We start from the raw sequence: 19,882 nt of genomic DNA on the forward strand, positions 1-19,882 counted from the left end.
ATTGGCTCAATATGATGAATGTGGAGGACAACTAAATCCAAAGAAATGTCATCTAGCACAGCCAAGGGTGAAGTTATTGGGCCATATGGCATCAGAAAATGGCATTGAGGCTGATCCAAGAAAGGTTAAGTCTATGATTCTTCTTCCATCACCTATGAGTACAAAGCAAATGGCAACCTTTATACACAAAGTGAAGTACATGGCGCGATTTATTCCATTGTCTTCACAGCTCCTTTATCCATTACAACAAGTGGCAAAGCATGATCCATTGCAATGGGATGACAAGTGTGAAGAAGTGTTTCAAGAGGTAAAAGAGGTGTTAGGGGGGCTGTCAGCCATGCAGGCTCCTGATTGGTAGCAAGTGTTTTATGTAAATCCATCAGTAGGGGATGACGCCATTGGAGCCATTCTATTGCAGAAGGGGAAGGGTAGCCATTATATGAGGCCAGTGTATTGTGCAAGCCGAGTGAAGTTGGTAGCAGAGAGAAAATTCTCGGAAGTAGAGCTAGTGATGGCCAGTGTAATATTTGTTTGTCGACGATTTCGTCATTACTTGCTACCACGACCTTTTGTTTTCTTGACAAGTTATGCCTTTTTTCCACAGTTAATTAATGGCACTAACATGTCAAATGTGGTCAAGAAATGGGTAATTGAGCTACAAGAGTTTGAGTTCTCTTTCCTAGTGGAAGACAGTACAAGAGCTACCCTAGCCGATTTGTTGACCTACAAGGAGAATCCCCTTCTTGTTAAGGAAGAGGTGGTGAGAAAGGTAGTTGAAGAAGTGCCACATATGAGCAACACACATGTTTTGTTCTTTGATGGCTCATACAGAAAGAGCCATGATGCGGCTTCAGGGGGTATAGCACTTTATGATCCAGAGGGGAAGCTAGTATGCAAGAGAGGGTTCAAGTTGGATGTGCATAGTAACAATGAGGCTGAATATGCTACTTTGGAAGCCAGATTACACATTTGTTTGAAGCATGGGATCAGAAGGTTGAGCATAAAAGGTGATGCCTTGTTGTTGTGAAGCAAGTGCTGGGTGTGTGGAAGAGTAAGAACACCTCATTGAAGGAAATGTGTTTTAGAATTAAAGGAATGTTAAAAAAGTTTGAAGCATGGAGCATCAGACACATTGAACGTGCTCTTAATGGAGAGACACATGAAGTAGCTCAAAGCATGATTGGGAAGCTATTTGTGTTGAGGACCAATTTACCTCTTTATCATGGTTGGAAACGTTTGGCTTAAGAGGAGGAGTTTTTGCTAATAGGAGTCATTCCGAAGGACATTGAGAAGTCTAAGAAGTATGGTTTTGTGCGTATAGCATACATGTACAAATTGATTGGTGATGTCTTGTACATGAAAGGGGATGATCTTGTCTTGAGACGTGTACCTTGGCGGGACGAGCTTTACAGAGTTTTGGAAGAGAATCATGAAGGTGCATGTGGCGAACATTTTGCTCTAAAGATCACCTTACATAAGATCTTGCAAGAGGGGTATGTATGGCCTAGTTTGGACAAGGATGTTCACCATTGGTGTAGGTCTTGCAATAGGTGTCAAGCATTTGGGAAGAGAGTGTTGAAGCCAGAGTTACGAAAAACCATTATGGCGTTTGATGTGTTTGAAAAGTGGGGGATTGATGCAATAGGCCCGCTACCTATCACAAGCAATGGCAAAAGCTATATTTTGACTGTGGTGGACTATCTCTCTAGATGGGTAGAGGCTATAGCAGTAAAACAGATCATTGCAAAGGATGTGACAAAATTTGTGTACGATGAAATATGTTGCAAGTTTGGGGTGCCACTAGAGCTACTTTCAGATAAGGGGCCAGGATTTAGAGCTAAACTACTAGACTTTTTATGCGCAAAGATGAAGATTAGGCACCAACATATCACTCCTTATTACCCACAATGTAATGGCTTAAATGAAAGATTCAATGGTGAGTTGGTACAAATTCTTTCAAAAGTGACAGAGCACCAAGGAAAGATTTGGGATTTGGAATTTCCTAGTGCATTATGGGCTTACCGTACTTCGGTGAAGACAGGTACATGGTTTACTCCATTTCATTTCGTATATGGAAAGGAAGCATTATTGCCTATTGAAGTGGAGTTGCCTGCAGTGAAGATGTTAGAAAAGTTGCTTGGGCCACCTAGTGATGCATTCAAAGAGAGGCTCTTACAGTTACAAGAGGTTCAGCTGTATAGGATGATTGCATTGGAACATTATGGGCAGATGCAGGATAGGGCTTTGGCAAAGATAAATGAAAAGGCCAAAATTAAGGGTATCAAGAAGCATGACTTGGTTTTGCACTACAACAGTAAGCTGGACAACACCTTCCAAAAGAAGTTTCAAATTAAGTGGGAAGGCCCTTTCAAGGTAGTGGAGTGTTTTTCGAATGGTACATATCAGCTGGCTAACTTGGATGGAATCCTACATAAGTCAAGGGTAAATGGATTGCGTCTTAAATTATATCATTCCAGGTTAATGATGGTGGAGCAAGATGAGTTGTCTTTGGATCAAGCAGTGTTGGTGAAGGATGAGGAGACTTGTGACGTTGCAAGTCTCATATCGCTTTTTGTTGCTGCTGATCATGAATGATCTAGCAGGCTAGGGGATGGGCAAATTATGTCAAGAGTTTTTTGAAAGAAGTGATTGCGCATATGTACATACACATGCATGGTGCATCGAATAAAGGATTGCCCATTTTCCAAAGCCAGGTGGTTGCGTGGGGCCCACATGTGTACAGGTAGGACAACATGTACATAATGCATCGATTTTCACTATCACCAATACCAGCGTGTTTTTTCTATAATATGAGGAGTTGGTAGCGTGTAAAACTTCTCGAGGAAGCTATCCGCGGGCCAATGACATGAGGTAAGCAGGTGCGTCAGATGGCATCTAGTGGCATCAGGAGGTCGAATGGGGTCAATATTTGCACGTGGATAAGTACGGACACAACGTGGGTGTTTTCTTGTGATAATTATGCAAAAAGGTCATCATGAGGACCATCTTTTGGGGCCACTTCACGTGGTAGTGGGATGCATTATTGGCAAAAGTTGAGTGCGAGGTGTGCGGATGGATGCAGCAGGGTGACAATTATGCACTGCGAGGCCAGTTTTTGGTCTGTTCGGGGTCCGTTTATGGTCAACTAAAAGGCCAAGGGTGCCCAAGTAATAAAGCTAAGTGTGGGCACTGAAAAATCAGAGAGAAGACCAGAAAAAACATGGAGAGAAGAGAAGGAACAGCCGCAACTGTGTTTTTGCTGTTTTTGGAGCCTATTTTGGCCGTAAACTTCTCATCCGAGGTCGGATTTGAGCACTTTGGCATTGTAGACTAGGGTTTTGGGCCGTTCCGGACACGATGGCACTGTCCATTTTTCCAAATTCTTCACTGTTTTTCTGCTTTTTTGGTTGTGTAAGTTTCTCCTATGAGTGAAGCTTCTGGTCCAATTTGTGATTGTATCTGGCATATTTTACCTATATTGTGTGAGCTATTTGCCCCATTGGTGTTGGCCCAAGCTCAATTGTATCTACACATCATAAATTCTCATCTTTTAAGCTGAGTTTTTTGGGTGTGTGTGTGTGTCTCTCTGTGTGGAGTGGGTAAATGGGTACTCTCTCTCTCCTCTCACTCCATAGGTGTGTTCCCTGTCTCGGCCAGGTGGGTTGTGTAAGCCGAGTGGTGCCCCATAGTGTGTGTGTATATCATCCCAAGAGTGTCTGTCGGGTCATTATAGAGGCGTTATGTGTGTTTCCATCCCGCTCACAACGTATCCGTGCAAGTGTCGGACAGAGATTCATCACCCCTTTTTTGATAAAAAAACAAGTTTTCAAAAACCCAAAGTTCCATTCATATCTAGTGCGGTTATAGATCACCTACCTTAGCTTCAGGCTAAAACAAGAAAATGTATTATATACTTACTTTCATAAACCCAAGTGATTAGTCATCACACACAAAAAAACTGCAGTGTCTGGCTCATGCTAAGCTTGCACAAAGACCTGTATCGGCTAAAACAGAGCCCAAAAAAACCTGTATCAGCTAAAATAGAGCCTCCCTTTTTTTTAAATAAAAAACCTTAGTTAGGTCGGCAATCGTCAAGACCTGCTGCTGCTTGAGCCAAGCCAAGAGAACCCAAGAGATAAATGATGCATAGTTTTTTTCAACAAAAAACCAGTTCGACAGAAATCCCCAACCTTTCTAATACAACCAATTAGGTATGCTTTTCAGTAATCAAATGCCTTGCTATAATATTCAAGAGCCACAACGGAATTCTGTCGAAAAAAACCAGTCACGCAGAGTACTGCCGAAACCCACTAGTACAGTAGAACCCCTAAAGTGATTGTTTGTATACAGTTAAATGCAACGGCCTGCTATGAGAGCTAATGCAAGCAGTACCAACCAAAATGTTTTGCTACTAGAAGTCATAAATAATCAAAGCACATAGATTTTTTAAAAAAACAAAGGCGTGAGGTACAAAGGCCTAGAAGAAAACCTGAGTAGTTTGAGCAGCGAGCTCCATAGTTCGATCAGTGAAGCAAACAGTACACCGCCTTTAGTCAAAACAACAGAACAAACACACAATCTAAGTGAGGGGCAAGGTGCGCCCTCACCTTATTTATAAAGGCTGGATTGTATGTTCCCAAGCGTGATCGATGGGAGAGGCAAGCCACCCTGCTATGTAGCGTCATCAAGCGATGCACAGAAAGCATTGCAAGGGGAGATCCATAGCCAGGATGCGCAGGCTACCTACCTCATGTAATGAGAGCCCGACGTTTCACTCACGCTCAATATTCCAGAAGGGACTTTTGTTATGCAAGGGCATAGGTGGTATTTTTTAGGTCAGTATCCCATTTTAATGAGTGCTGGGGGGGGGGGGGGGGGGGGGGGAAGTTATATAGAAGGAGGAAAAAAGAACCACAGTATTTATAGTAGAAAAGTGAGTGTGTGTGTGTGTGTGTGTGTGTGGGTGGGTGTCTCAAACAGAATTAATAAAGAAGTAAAGTGGTTAAAAATAGTCCCAAATGCTCTAAAATTACAAATTTGAGAGATTATTAGTACTTTTGGTGTACATCTTAATGGAAAGGAGAAGTGCATTGTAGATACATCAACAAAGTGAAGGTCATCTGTGCTATAAAAGGACAGGTGCCAAAAGGTACTCGGGGGCTTTGGGGGGGGGGGGGGGAAGGGGGGAAGAGAGAGAGAGAGAGAGAGAGAGAGAGAGAATATATATATATATATATATATCTGTGTGTGTATGTATATATGTGTGTGTGTGTGTGTGTGTGTGTGTGTGTGTGTGTTTTATATATATATATATATATATATATATATATATATATATATATATAACAGACACACATATATATGTATATATATACATGTATATATCTATATGTATGTGTGTGTGTGTGTATACATAGATACATATATGTATGTATACATATACATACACACACACACATATAAAAATATACATATATGTGTATATATTATGTGTGTATATAAATACATACATACACACACAAAGACACACACAGCATATATATATGGGTGCATGTGTGTGTGTGTGCCGCGCACGCGCACGCTTGTATTTATATGTGTATGTGTATGTATGTATTGTGTGAACATATAGATATATATGTACACACACACACACACACATATATATAGATATGTATGTATACATACATATATACATATATATGTATATATATGTACGTAGATACACACACACATATATATATATACATATATATATATATATATGCTTGAAGCAAACATTTGTCACTTAGCTCTTTCAAAATCTTGTTGTTGTTCCAATACAGCAACTATGACATTGCTTTGTTGGGTTAGTGCATGATGGAGACTTACTTTAGATTTTTATTTCACTTTCATTTCATATTTGACGTGTCTCGACCTTTTTTGCATTGGATTGTTTTAGAATGTTAAAGTGAAACTTCACTTGTTTTTATTGCAATACATCAAAGAAATCATTACCTTCAAGTTTTTAAAAATAGTAGCATCATGATGACCTTGTTTCAAAACAATACATGGATTTCAATCAGTGGGTGTTTGAACTCCTTTGCTTTCAATGGTGAGCTTGACATAAGGATTGGATTTTTTTCTTACATCCTTTATTGCTTGTCCCTTTGCATTCACTACGCTCACACAAGAACTACATTTTCTCCACCACATTGCAGGTCCATATTTTCTTGCCATGAATGCTTCCAAGTGAGGGGATTAAATCCTTCAATGGTTGACTTGCTAGATTATCTTATCATGAAAATTAATTTATAACTCTCTAAAAGTATTTCCCATCTTCATTTGGCCATTTAAGTTCGGAAAAAATAAAGGCGAATAAGTGAAGTTGATTGAAGTTCTTATAAACTAGCTCGGTCAAAGGCTTAGGATCAAAAGGGGAGAAGTTCATATAAGAGCAAGGTTAATTGCTATTTAGTTACCTCAATCATAGGTACAATCAAGGAAGATTGAATATATGTTGAGAAGCCTTGATCAAAGATATACATGACAAAGGAGATGACCCAGAGCAATTATAAGAGGCTCAAAATTAAAAAAAGTAGGTATGCTAAGTTCAAGTCATTGAAGTGACTCTTTAGGCTCCAAGTACAAAGTCTGGGAAGCCTTATGGTAAATTTCTCACTTGCAACAAATAGATATATTTAACAGGTTTAAATTTGGCATTTTGGGAGCAGCTTGATAGCACTTCCAAAGCATCTTGCTAAGGTTTTGCACAGGAGGTGAAGATTTAAATCACAAGGGTGAGTTTTATTTTAAGTGGGTGCGGGGAGCGGACAAAGGCTATTTTCCTATCCAAGGTGGAACACAATCAATGCAGAACATAAACAACAGATCACAATTGGTGCTGACAATGGATCGTGATGGGTGTTGGTAGTGGATCGTGATCGATACCAAGCTAAGGGGATTCACACCCTCGATCCCTACCAAGGAGACAAGGGGGGTCTCATAGTAGGTCGTACTCAGGGCGTAAAGCTTTCCAAAGGAAAGGATCTTGAAGGCAACACCACAACAAGAATCCCTAACACAGAGGCAAAAAACGAAGCCATAGACATCATAGAGATGGGGCGCTAGTGCTTTTGTTGAGAGTGGTATAAATTCTTCGAGATATGTTTTTTGAGCCCTCTCTTAACGCTGGAATCCAAAGTTCCTTAGGTTAATTTGAGACATAAGAGACCTTCTGTACGTAAAAGAGCTTTTATTTCTATCAATCTTTCTCTATAAAAAAGCCCCCTCACAACTTGTGTCATACTATCGTTCCAATCAAATATTTAACAGGTATTTCTAATGGCTTCAAAATAATTAAAAGCTATTTCTTGATCAAAGATTCCTTGAACAATAACAAAAACAATGCACTAGTCTATATAACACGTAGTAACGAGCGCAATGACGAAGCATGTAGATTTGCAACCATATCGGTTGGACGTGAGAAGGACAGTTATGTGTGAGAGAGAGAGAGAGAGAGAGAGAAAGAAAGAGAGAGCAACGATACTTTAAAGAAAAAAAACGCTAAAGAAAAAATAAGAAAAAGAAAAACATATATGTATCAATGTATACTCGACAATCTCTTTATATATAAGCACAAAAAGTCTTTTGACTTTCCATTTCCATGAGGCTTTTCATTTCTTAAACTCACCCTTCACTTATGCACTTAAGATGTTTTGAAAGGATGGTTCAAAGCAAAGGCTAGGGCCTTGGGACAAATCATAGGTCTCCCGCTCGATTTCCCAAAGCCTCCTGTATTGTATGACAATATATTCAAAATTTTGGGAAAGACGAATCAAGAGGACCTTTTCACTTCCAAGTTGGATACCATGTAGTTTCTAGTAGAGAAGGAGCCAATGGAAGAGGACAACCTGAATGGAAACTCTGGTGAAGAGTTCCTGGAGGCAGAAGAATGTGTCCACCTTTCCCAATGATGGATACTCTCTCTATTCAATCTTGGAATGTGAAGGGACTAAAAACCTGGAGGAAGGGCACTCTCTTCTGGGAGGAAGTGAAGAAAGAGAAGGCAGTCAATTGCTGGGCCATCCAAGAGCACCATTTGGATGCCTGGTGCAAGAGAAAACAGGCTGTAGGAAAAAGAATTATCTTTTATGGGGAAGGAAGAGACGGTTTCAGTGGTGTCTTGTTCGTTACTAACAGAGATTTGGATCCAAAGGTGGTTCTTAACCACCCCTCCGGAAGAGTCCTTGGTGTTAGAATCATATGGGACAATCAACCTATCACCATAGTGAATGTTAACAGCCCCTACAACACAAAGGATAGAGCTAAATTGTGGATGCAGCTCAGTGTTACTCCGATCAAAGGGGAGTGGCTGATGGTTGGAGATTTCAATATGGTCGAAAAAACCAAGGATAGAATGGGCGCCGCCAGCCTACTGGCTGGCTCAGAAAAGTCTTAATGGTTGAGCTTATGTGAGAAGTGGGCTATGATTGACTTGTGGGAAGTGGGCCCATGGAACAACATGCTTGGATTCACCGACACAAGCCTTTAGTATGTCCGCACTGCCTCCCGATTGGATAGATGCTACTGCTCTCATCAAGCTGACTGGATCTCATCGACGTTAGAGATGAAGGTAATCTGAACAAAAATCCTCTCGATCACATGCCAGTACACTTACAACTCAAGAAAGAAAAAGTGGTGGGGGGGGGGGGGGGGGGGGGGGGGGGCAATCCCCGAGAGGGGAGAAAAAGCTTCTTGTTAATGGGACGCACCTGTTCAAAGACCCTCTCTTCAGAAGCATCACCAAGAAAGCATTGGGAAATCTCAAGAAAGATGTGGGAATGAATAAAACTAGTGCTTGGAATGTATTTGTTCGGAGTGTACAAAAAGCTATCAAAACTTCGAGTCCTCGGGTAAAAAAAGCCAATGAGGCACATATCAAACATCTCACAGAGGAGGTAGCGCAATTAGCATCTAGGAAGGCTATCGGACTGGCTACCGAAGATGAGCACAAGCGATGCCTTGAAGCTAAATCTCACCTGGCCAACGAACAGCTGGAGGAAATCAAGAAGGCAAGATTGCTATCTAGGGAAACTTTCCTGTAACCAGAGCCTTCTAACCAAGCACGTTTTTTTAGGGCTCTGAAAGTGAGGAAAAGTCGAGGCCACGTGCAAGTGCTAGATGATGAGAAAGGGAATACAATTCAAAACCAAGATAAGATGGTTGCACTTATGCTCAAGTATCTCAGCCAGATTATCGGCCAGCCAGAGACCCAATCTCAGGAAGTGGAAGAAGCCCGGGCATCTTTACTTGGAAGTGTTGAAAAGAAGGTTCCCCAAGAGGAAGCCAACCACATGGAAAAGGCCTTCTCTGAGGAGGAATGCTCAACGGTACTAAAATCTCTTGGCAATGAAAAGTCCCCGGCTGGGATGGATTGACGACTGAATTCTCCAGGTAATTTTGGGATGATCTCAAGGGTCCAGTCACACGGATGGCCAATCTAGCTGTTTTCGAAGAGTCGTTGAATGCAATGTTAAGAGAGGGCTTATCAAGCCCATCCCCAAATAGATTTGCTGCTCTCAACTTAAACATTGGCGTCCCATTACGATGATGTCAGTAACGTACAAAATATTGCCAAGGCGATAGCTCTCAGACTTGCCCCCATCGTGAGTCGGATCATCTCTCCGCATCAACACGGGCTCATTAAAAAGAGATCTATATATGACAATATCTTGGTAGCAATGGTAGGAATAGATTATGCATCCTTCTCCAAGAAAGAGTGCATCTTGCTACAGCTGGACCTTGACAAAGCCTATGATAGGATAGAATGGTACTATATAGAAGAAGTTATGGGATCTCTGGGCTTTGGGCCTCGCCTTTGTCGCCTCATACGCACACTAGGCGGTGGCAGCCAATCACAGCTACTGTTTAATGACAGAATTGTGGGATCTTTTGAGGTTAAAAGGTCTATTAAGCAAGGATTTCCGCTGGCCCCCTTGCTATTTGCCATCGGGTCCCATCCTCTCATTACAATGCTCGAAGCCAGTACAGCACCGGGAGAGATTCAAGGTCTGGCATTGCTGGGCAACAACCAACTACTAGCCAAAATGTTCGTAGACGATTCGCTCCTATTCTTGAAGGCGTGCCCTCAAGTTTTCAGGAGAGCTCTAGAGATTGTGCAAACATTTGCCATGGCCTCGGGATCCAAGTGCAATATAGAGAAGTCAAGACTAATCTCCTTGTCGGAGAACGACTCTTTTGACCCTGCAGTCTGGACAAGAGAGATTATCTCAAAAGGGTGTATATTTAGACACTTGGGAGCCTCCGTAGGGGTGGATGTAACCCACAGTCAAATATTTCAATGGGTCATTGAAAAAATAAGTGCCCAAATGAGAAGGTGGTAGTTTGTTCTCCTACCCTTCCAAAGCCGGATTAGAGTGATCAATGCTTTTATAATCCCATATATTGCTTTCCTCAGTCCTGTGCTCAAGATGGCTAAGTGTAACTGGAAAGAATTCTTAAAACCAGTGAAAAGGTTTCTTTGGAAGAACAACACGAAAACCTCCCGGCCATGGCAGTGGGCTAGATGGGAGGTAGTTGCTCGCCTTGTAGACCAAGGAGGGCTCGGCATTCTTAACCCTGTATCTCATGCTGAGGCCCTTTGTGCCAAATTTATGGTCTCATTGGCTAAACAGGACCAAGCTTGGGCTATCATGACCAAGGAAATGCTTGATGCAACAAAATTGGGATCAAAAGGGGGAAAGTGGAAGGGGGTTGTGATGCACGACAAACTTCTCGACCCAAAGTAGTCTTATCTTAGATATGGTGGACTCTTAGGGGAGCTGATGAGGAAGTGAAAAAGTGTTGCTCAGGTTTTGGAATGGGGGGAAGTAACCAGATACTTTAAGAACTCCATATTACACTGGTCCCCTTGGCTCTCTAAAATATTGGGGCTGCCGCAAAGCCCTTACTAGATAGAAATGGTGTTGACAGGCGAGCGTCAACGACATGCATTATGCTTCCATTGGTGTATACACATATGTGTATGCATATATTTGTATTTACGGGCTCCACAGTGGGTTCCAAGTTGTACATTGATGATTAGATGAGCCTAGATACCTGTAGCATGTTATACATTTTTTGGCCGGCCGCCCATTTTTAAAAGCCCTTGTATATAAGTCCATTCACAAGATGTGAAAGGGCATTCTTAGAGAGGAGAGTGTGAGGGAGTGTGGAGAAGAAGAAGAGGAGTGGCTATGGAGCTTGGATCTTCCACATCATGTGTAGTAATCATTGGGATTAATGGAAGCTAAGTTCTCTCTACTTTCTCTTGTCTTTCAAGCTTATGTGTGTTAATGGCGTATAATTAGTGTTAATCTTCTCTTCTCTCTCAACTTTTCCCTCTTGTTTGAGCATTCTTGCTTCACATGTGTGCTAGATTAGAGAGAGTGTGTGTGTGTGTGTACGTGAGCTGCATACATTTCTCTCATTAGGCTTCTTTGTGTATGCTTAATGTGTGATTAGAGTGTGTGTGCTTGAGATTAGAGCAAAGGGATACACGATTGTCTGCATGATTAGAGAGTTAGAGTGTAGATTGAGAGTGTGTGTGCATAGATCTTGCTTCATCGGCTTTCCCTCTTCTCCTCTCTTGCTTTACCCCTCTTCCTAGAGTCCTCATTCCATCACATTAGGTGCATCCATGCTTCCATGCACTAGCCGGGTTCCGATCCACCGGATTGACATTATGTCGGTGGGTTGTGCGTTGTGCTATGACCACCAACATCGGCGCCATTGCCAGGGATCGAGCTCCTAAGCTAGAGGATCAGCCGTGTGATGGTTTGAGTTTCTAATTTTCATTAGGATTAGGTATTGGTGATGATGAATGGTTGATTTGTGATGAGATTTTGTTAAGAAAGTTGTGTGTAATTTTCATGTTTTCTCTTCATTTTCACTAATTGATCACTAATTTACTACTAATCCGCTAACAATTGGAGTGTTTTACATGTTTATGTGCCTAATTAAAGGCTTGTGCATCACTCTTACGGGTTGAAATTTCATCAATTTTTCATCATTTGAGTGATTAGAAAGTATGTAATTATGTGTGATTTATGCTAACTTTGATGTCTACTTACTCACTAATCTTGTGTGTTTTCGGTGCTACACATGAATGAATCTCTAATTGGATGTTTTGCCTTCATGATTATGTGTTTGATTTGAAGAAAAATGATGCTGCACATGATGCTTTGTGATAGGTGCTTGTAGGTGGAGATGCGGTGAAGCGGTTGCCTACACACACACGTTGGTGCAGCCAAGGTTCACGCTGGAAAGTGTGCTATGCAGTGCAAAGGGTGCTAGCATGCGCATGGCAAAGGTCTAAAGCAGGAACGAAGGCCCTGGGAGAGAATATCATGGCGAAAGTGTAGGTTTGATGTGGCTTTTTAGGCCGATGGTATGCTGCCACGTGTTAAATTGGATGGTGGCCTCATGTGTCCGAAGTGATGGTTTTGTGTGCCGAAATGTGATGCTTGATGTGCTCTAGAAGCTGATCCAGACAGCTCGTCAAACAAAGCCCAGATGTGCGAGATATGGCAAGTTGAAGTGGGATGCTTTGCACGTCCCGACGGACAGAGCAGGTACATACATGTGGTGAAAAATGGGATCAATGAATACACGTGTAAAGCTCAAGCTGTCAATCATGCCGGTCTTTTCGGTTCGCCATTCGAAGCTCAAACGAGAAAGTTACGGACAATTGAAAGTTTTTCGGGGGCCGGGTGTGTGGAAGGTTGTCCGCATTAAAAGATGTGCCACCAGGTGTTTTTCTTGCCTCGACCAGGTTTGGCAAGGTAGCATGCATTGAGTGGGGTCAGTTGAAATCGACGGCTTGGAAATCGAAATCATGGGCGATTGGACATGCCAAGGAGAATGTAAGGCGGTCACAAGCATTTTTCGGTCCTTTAGCGGTTTCAATTGGCGAGCTCGAGAACTTTGGAGTGCAGGAAAAATTTCTTATGGCTTTGAGCTAGCAGGACGGAATTCAAGTGCATTGATGTGGTCGGGCCCCCTGTGTGTGTGAGAGAGAAAGAGAGAGAGGTGTTGAGTTGTGGAAGTGTTGGAAGTGGGCAAGATCGGTGTGATCACTTTCTGAGGATTGTGCAACGCGTGTGTGCGTTGTGTGTGTGTTGGGCGAAGTACAGGCGAGGCCCTACTAGTGTGAATCGTCTTTTTTTGAAGGTGTTTTCAAGAGGACAAGGGTGTTGTGAATACCCTGAGCTATATAGGGGCCATTGCGTGTGTGTCGGGTGTGTTCCCCATTCCCCTCTCCATCTTCTGGTGCCCCCACGGAGGAGCACACTGATTGCTCCCTGGTGATGTGTTTATAAGCAAAAATGTGGCAGAGTGTTGGCTGGCAGATTTCGAGTTATTTATGCTCTCGTTGCAAATGTGGCAGAGTGTTGGCTGGCAGATGCGGATGAGTGGCTGGCAGATTTCTAGTTATCTATGCTCTCATTGCAAATGTGGAGTGATGAAGAAAAGCTGGAGACAGTTTCGTTGGTGCTGCGAGGTACAGAAAAAGCCTGGTTTGATGGTCTGCAAGCTGCAAATAAGCAGGTGGTTTTCGAGAGCGGTTTCTACACAGGTTTCGAAAAGTGGTGTCGGCTGTTGAAGCGGATGCAAAGATTAAAGGGTTGCGACAAGAAGTAAGTGGAAATTTTGATGCTTTTGTTGATAAGTTCGAAGCTTGTTGGAGTGATCTAGTTGCTGCCACCCAAGTGGTCAATGCGGATGGTTTCAAGCTGGAGAAATTCCTAGCTTGCCTGTGTCCTCGAGTTCGAGATAAAGTGGATGATGAGAGCCAAAGACTTATGCCGAGGCAGTCAGAGTTGCCCGGGTGAAGAGCAGGAAAATGAAAAGGAAGCTCGAGTTAGGCTTGTTAAAGCCTGCAGATTGTGTGCATGTTGAAGCAGCAGTTTGTTCTGTGGGTCCGTCGAGGATGGTGCCGGTGATGCGAAGTGTGGAGCCTGTTAGAGTAAGACCTTTGATTGACTATGTTCCTTGGGAACTACCTATTGATAAAACGTCTATGCCGATTGTGGAGGAGCTTGTCAGCAAAGATGAGACTTTTGTTAAAGAGAGCATGTGTGTAGAGGAGTTATTAGATGCCAAGTGTCCAGTGCAACTTGAAGAGGTGGAGCCTGTTCTCGTGGAGTGCTTGTATGAAAGGGTAACAGATCGTGGCCAAATGGTAGGTGCCGAGAGCTTGGGGTTGGATGAAGAAAGTGGGCACGACGATGGTCCAGCTTTTGTGGAGTGGCTAGAGGACGATGATGCTGATACTGAATCGGCCTATGGTAAAGACGATGAGGCTACAAGCTCAAGCTTTTGGGAAACAAGTGAGGAGGATAGAGATACAAGTTGCGAGACAGAGTCCGAAGAGCCAGTATTGGTAAAGGTAAAGTTGCCTTGTTATATGCATGAAGATGTGGTGGTTGCCACTATGAATGAAGAGCAAGGAAGAGTGTCGGAGCTTGAGAACGACGACATGCAAGTGAGGGTGTTGTGTAGCACTATGCTGATGACAATGCTTGTCAAGGTGGCTATGGAAGGTGCTTTGATTGTACGACGGATACAAAAGTTTCCCAAGAAGGAGAGTGTTGTTGTGGCTAAGGCAGAAGAACAGGTTGAAGAAGATGGCAAGAAAGAGGCATTGGATACTTATCAAAGGGAAGAGCAGCTGCAATTTCCTATGGATTGTACAAGTAGTTCCTTGGATACAGGTTCTTTTGGCCAAGAATGCATTGAAGATTAAGATGATTGGGGGTTTGATGGCCCGGTGGGCGAGATGGATGAAGAGACACAGGTGCTTGTAGGGAAAGCTTTGACTAGAATGCAGATGATTCGAGGGTCTGTCCCTCTACATCTGGCAATTTTTTTGGAAGAGCAAAAGTCTGGTGCTATGGTTGTGCCGACAGAGGCAGGTATGGAGGTGAGTATGGAAGTGATAGCGACCAAGGTGCCAATGTTGAAAGAGTTGCCCGCTAAGCGGAGTGGTTGAGCATGAAGAAAAGTCCAAGGATGTGGACTTGTTCAAGCTGTCAAAGGAAGTTTGCATATGGTGGTTGAAGGGGATGCTGATAAACACAGTTGTGCAGTGGGCTGTCGAGCAGGTGCAGGATTTGCTTGAGGAGGATCTTGTGTTATATGGTTGGGAGGGAGGGCATGGTATGTTCAATGTGAATGATGATGTATACTCGGACAGTGGTGATGCTTTTGGTGGTGTTATTTGGAAGCGGACAATATGCCAATGAATGTTGGGAGTAGTTGAAGCATGCCGAGGGCAGCTTTTGTGGAAGATTGGCTATGTTCTAGGATGCAGCACTATGGGAGGGTGTTACAGGTGGACGGAAGAGACCAATACATGGTGTTTGATCCAGGCGGTTAATGACAGGTAAAGCAGGGGGTTGGGCAACCCGTAGGTGCAAATGTGGCGGATGATAGATGTCAGGTTTTGTACATATCTTAGGTGGTTTTGTGGTGTGCAGAGAGTTTGTTTTGGTGTGGCAGTTTTTTTAGTGCAATAAGCCTGTTTGTGGTTGAACATAAATGTTCAACAAGGGGGTGGGCAATGATGGTGCAGCCAAAGTTGGTTCGCGCTGGAAAGTGTGCTATGCAGTGCAAAGGGTGCTAGCATGCGCATGGCAAAGGTCTAAAGCAGGAACGAAGGCCTTGGGAGAGAATGTCGTGGCGAAAGTGTAGGTTTGATGTGGCTTTTTAGGCCGATGGTATGCTACCAGGTGCTAAATTGGATGGTGGCCTCATGTGTCAGAAGTGATGGTTTTGTGTGCCGAAATGTGATGCTTGATGTGCTCTAGAAGCTGATCCAGACGGCTCGTCAAACGGAGCCCAGATGTGCGAGATATGGCAAGTTGAAGTGGGATGCTTTGCAGGTCCCGACGGACAAAGCAGGTACACACATGTGGTGAAAAATGGGATCAATGAATACACGTGTAAAGCTCAAGCTGTCGATCATGCCGGTCCTTTCGGTTCGCCATACGGAGCTCAAACGATACGGACAGTTGAAACTTTTTCGGGGGCCGGGTGTGTGGAAGGTTGTCCGCATTAAAAGATGTGCCGCCGGGTGTTTTTCTTGCCTCGACCAGGTTTGGCAAGGTAGCATGCATTGAGTGGGGTCAGTTGAAATCGACGGGCTTGGAAATCGAAATCATGGGCGATTGGACATGCCAAGGAGAATGTAAGGCGGTCACAAGCATTTTTTCGGTCCTTTAGCGGTTTCAATTGGCGAGCTCGAGAACTTTGGAGTGCAGGAAAATTTTCTTATGGCTTTGAGCTAGCAGGACGGGGTTCGAGTGCATTGATGTAGTGGATATTTAGCGCCATGGGGAAGCACCGACTGTGTGGGAAATGAGGGCTTAAAAACCCTTTGGTTGTGGGTTGTAAATGCAAAGGGAAAGGTGGCTGGAGTTGGAAAAGAAAAAGAACGCTAACCTCATAAGTTAAGCCAAAGGGCTAAAACTCACACAGAAGATCCAAAGGGCAGTAGCGCCGGCTCAGTTGCTAAAAAAAGAAGTTTTTTTTTTCTCCTTGGAAAGAAAAGAGGTGAAAGTAAGGGGCAGCGGCTCGAAAAGAGGAGGGTTTTTCTTCTTGCAAAAGAGAATTGAGAAGGAGGAAGAAAGAGACCTTCATGTGCGTGTGCTCGGTGATCGAAGCCGGCACACAAGGTGTGGTCTGTGAAGCGGTTCAAAAGAGCGAGGGATTTGCAAGAGAAGGAGCCAGCGAGGGCTGCCAAGAGGAGAAGATGTTGTCGAAGCGAAGCTAGAGTGAGTTTTTCTCGTCGAGGTGGGTACCGACGAGAGTCGAACTTTGAGGGAGGTCTATGCCCCTCTGTATGAAGCTGTGATGGCTATAGTGCAGCCATGAGTAGACCATATGGATCCTGTATAGGTTTTTTTCGTTGAAAAATAAGCTATTATTGCCGTTTTTTGGCATTGTCTTTTCTCCCTTTCCCCCTTTCTTCTTTGCTCGTCTCCAGGGTGTGTGGTGCCGGTGTGTGTGAACGTGTGCGCCCCCCCGGGCCCCCGGTGTGTGTGAGAGAGAAAGAGAGAGGTGTTGAGTTGTGGAAGTGCTGGAAGCGGGCAAGATCGGTGTGATCACTTTCTGAGGATTGTGCAACACGTGTGTGCGTTGTGTGTGCGTTGGGCGAAGTGCAGGTGAGGCCCTGCTAGTGTGAATCGTCTTTTTTTGAAGGTGTTTTCGAGAGGATAGGGATGTTGTGAATACCCTGAGCTATATAGGGGCCATTGCGTGTGTGTCGGATGTGTTCCCCATTCCCCCTCTCCAACGTGTGTAATCGTCAATTGGAGTGGAGAAATCGACACGATTCTTGTTGTAATGTGAGTGCATTAACCCACTTTAAAATCTAAAATTAAAATGCAGGTTTGAAAATTGATTAGGAGCACTTAATCGGTGCAAATCTATGTGCACTAGTGTATGCCAACGTGAGGGTAAATGTGTACAAATTGGTGCTTGTTTTTTGGCAATTTTGATGCTAATGTGTTTGATATAAAACCATTGATTGATTATGGTCACTATGTTGATATGGTTTATGGTTTTTTTTTTTCCAATTTTGCATCGAACTGTTGTCCAAATTTCGATAGAATTGTGTGTGATTAATTAGTGCATTTTAGGCTTAATTGTGTTTGTGTATACACACATAATTAAACTAATTGCAAGTGGCAAATTGGAGTGTTTATGATTGTATTGTCATGTTGGATTAGTGGTAAACAAGTGTATGCATAGAAATATTCTAATTGAACCACCAACTCCGCTAATTTTTTGGCCAAAAATAGACAAAAAAGAGGTTAAAAACGGGTCTTGGTTTGGTTGGCAATTGATGTGCTAAACACACACACACACACACACACATACACATATACACAAACATACACCCCTCTTCATTTTTCTTACTTTCTCTCTTTCGGATTCACACACACACACACATACACACGTCCAAAAAAAACAAAACGTACACACAAAAACCGTCCCCCTTTAAATATTCCTTGATTTTCTCTTTGTTTTTTTCACTCACACACGTCACACACACACACAAAAGATCCCCCACTCAAATATTCCTTGACTTTCTGTCTTTGTCTCTTTCCCTTAATCACTCCTTGATTTTCTCATTTTGTCTCTTTGCCCTCTTTCACTCACCCACACAAAAGATCTCCATTAAACACTTCCTTGATTTTCTCTTTTTGTCTCTTTCTCTCTCTCGGATTCACACACACACACGTCCAAAAAAAAAAAACTGATTTTTTTTTCTTTCTTTCTTTGCTTCTCGCACATATTCAACACGCATCACACGCCCCACATACTCGACGCTCGCGCGCATGTACACACGATTATACACATTTAGAGCAGATACGTTCGAGAGTTAGGTTTTGCCAGATTTCGCCAGATTTGAGTCCGATTGTACGCATAAACCTCGATATAGTGCAGATTTTGATTTTAATCTACATTCGACGAGTTGATGAGGTTTAGAGGCTTATCACACGCCGAGAGCGCACATATGATGGCCATGACCACTTCGTGCTCTGAGTACACATTGCTCACACTTGTAGGCGAGCACAGAGGCCGGCCCTTTTACAAGGACACATATGGACATTTCTTTGTCCAGTGCCGCGCCTCCTTTGGCCCCACACAGACCCTCCAGGTGGTGCGAGTCCTTCCCGATGACACGCGGGATGGCACATTTAGAGATGACTATCGCGCCACGTATGTGGCCGACCATTTGATTAGGCTAGAGGAGATAGAGCTAGTACATGCACATGATTGCCTTGAGGCCTTCGACCATCCCGTGCAGGTTACATTATAGCGGGTAGGTCCTCGAGTGATCTATATAGATAGTGCTCAGCGCATATATCGATTAGAGTGTCGCACTTCTAGTAGACGCCTATCCACAGATGTTGTGACACTAGTTGGCGAGCCTAAAGACAAATGCTACATGAGCACCACAGGCACTGAGCTTTACTTTTTGACTTGTGGATTGCCGTACGATCCTTGACCGACCCAACGCCCTACTTCGAGTAGGAGTGCCTCACCTCCTTTAGACACAGTGCCACCACCCACATCACTCGGGAAACCACCGCCAGGATTCTCCTCACCTAGACTTGATTTTCCGCCAAGCGTTTCGAGCTATCACGAGTCTAGAGCGATGTACAAGGCGATTGCTAGCACTTTGCGTACCACTCAGAGTGAGCCACAGATAGAGACCCAGAGCCTTCGAGACACGTACTTTAGAGAGTCTCAACCTTGACACCTTGCACCCTCTAGAGACCCATGCCAGCCTTTGATGACACAAATTAGAGAGCATACAAAAGAGTCTATGACGACCAAATCACCCCAGTTGAGAGCACCAGAGGTAGGGCCCGGTAGATCACCCATTGTAGATATGAGTGCCCCTAGACCACTGACCCGCAACCTTTAGACATTATCCAAGACCAGAGAGACTAGGGATAGCATGAGAGATATACACGGTCAGATCTTGCATATAGTAGGCCGATCTCCACAAGAGGTTGCATATTATGTTGACACTTATGATCACCCCTTTGTGAGGCTAGCCACCCCGCAGCGCATGATTTCTACACCTAGGCAGATTGTGAGAGCCTACCCACAAGCCGGTAAAGCAGTTTTTATTAATGAGCTCGGAGAGCAGTCTCTCTTGATTGAGACCCTTGATTTTGATGACATTGAGCGAGCACACCCAGATGACAGCCTAGACACATAGACACATCCTAGGCTAGTGGAGCTTCAGAGAGTTGAGCAAACCGTGACATATCTAGATGAGCTTGGTCGTAGGTACAGACGCGTGACGAGTGGTGGATCCAGA

General features: G+C 43.6%; 1 pseudogene; it reads left to right on the top strand.

The window, feature by feature from the left end:
• The first annotated feature begins 17,062 nt into the window (after positions 1-17,062).
• On the top strand, positions 17,063-19,083 carry LOC147462832 (uncharacterized; annotated as a pseudogene).
• The last annotated feature ends 799 nt before the right edge of the window (positions 19,084-19,882 follow it).

The sequence above is a fragment of the Adiantum capillus-veneris genome, chromosome 2 (assembly GCF_014529385.1).
Source record: "Adiantum capillus-veneris isolate H3 chromosome 2, ASM1452938v2, whole genome shotgun sequence".
In the NCBI taxonomy this organism is placed as follows: Eukaryota; Viridiplantae; Streptophyta; class Polypodiopsida; order Polypodiales; family Pteridaceae; genus Adiantum; species Adiantum capillus-veneris.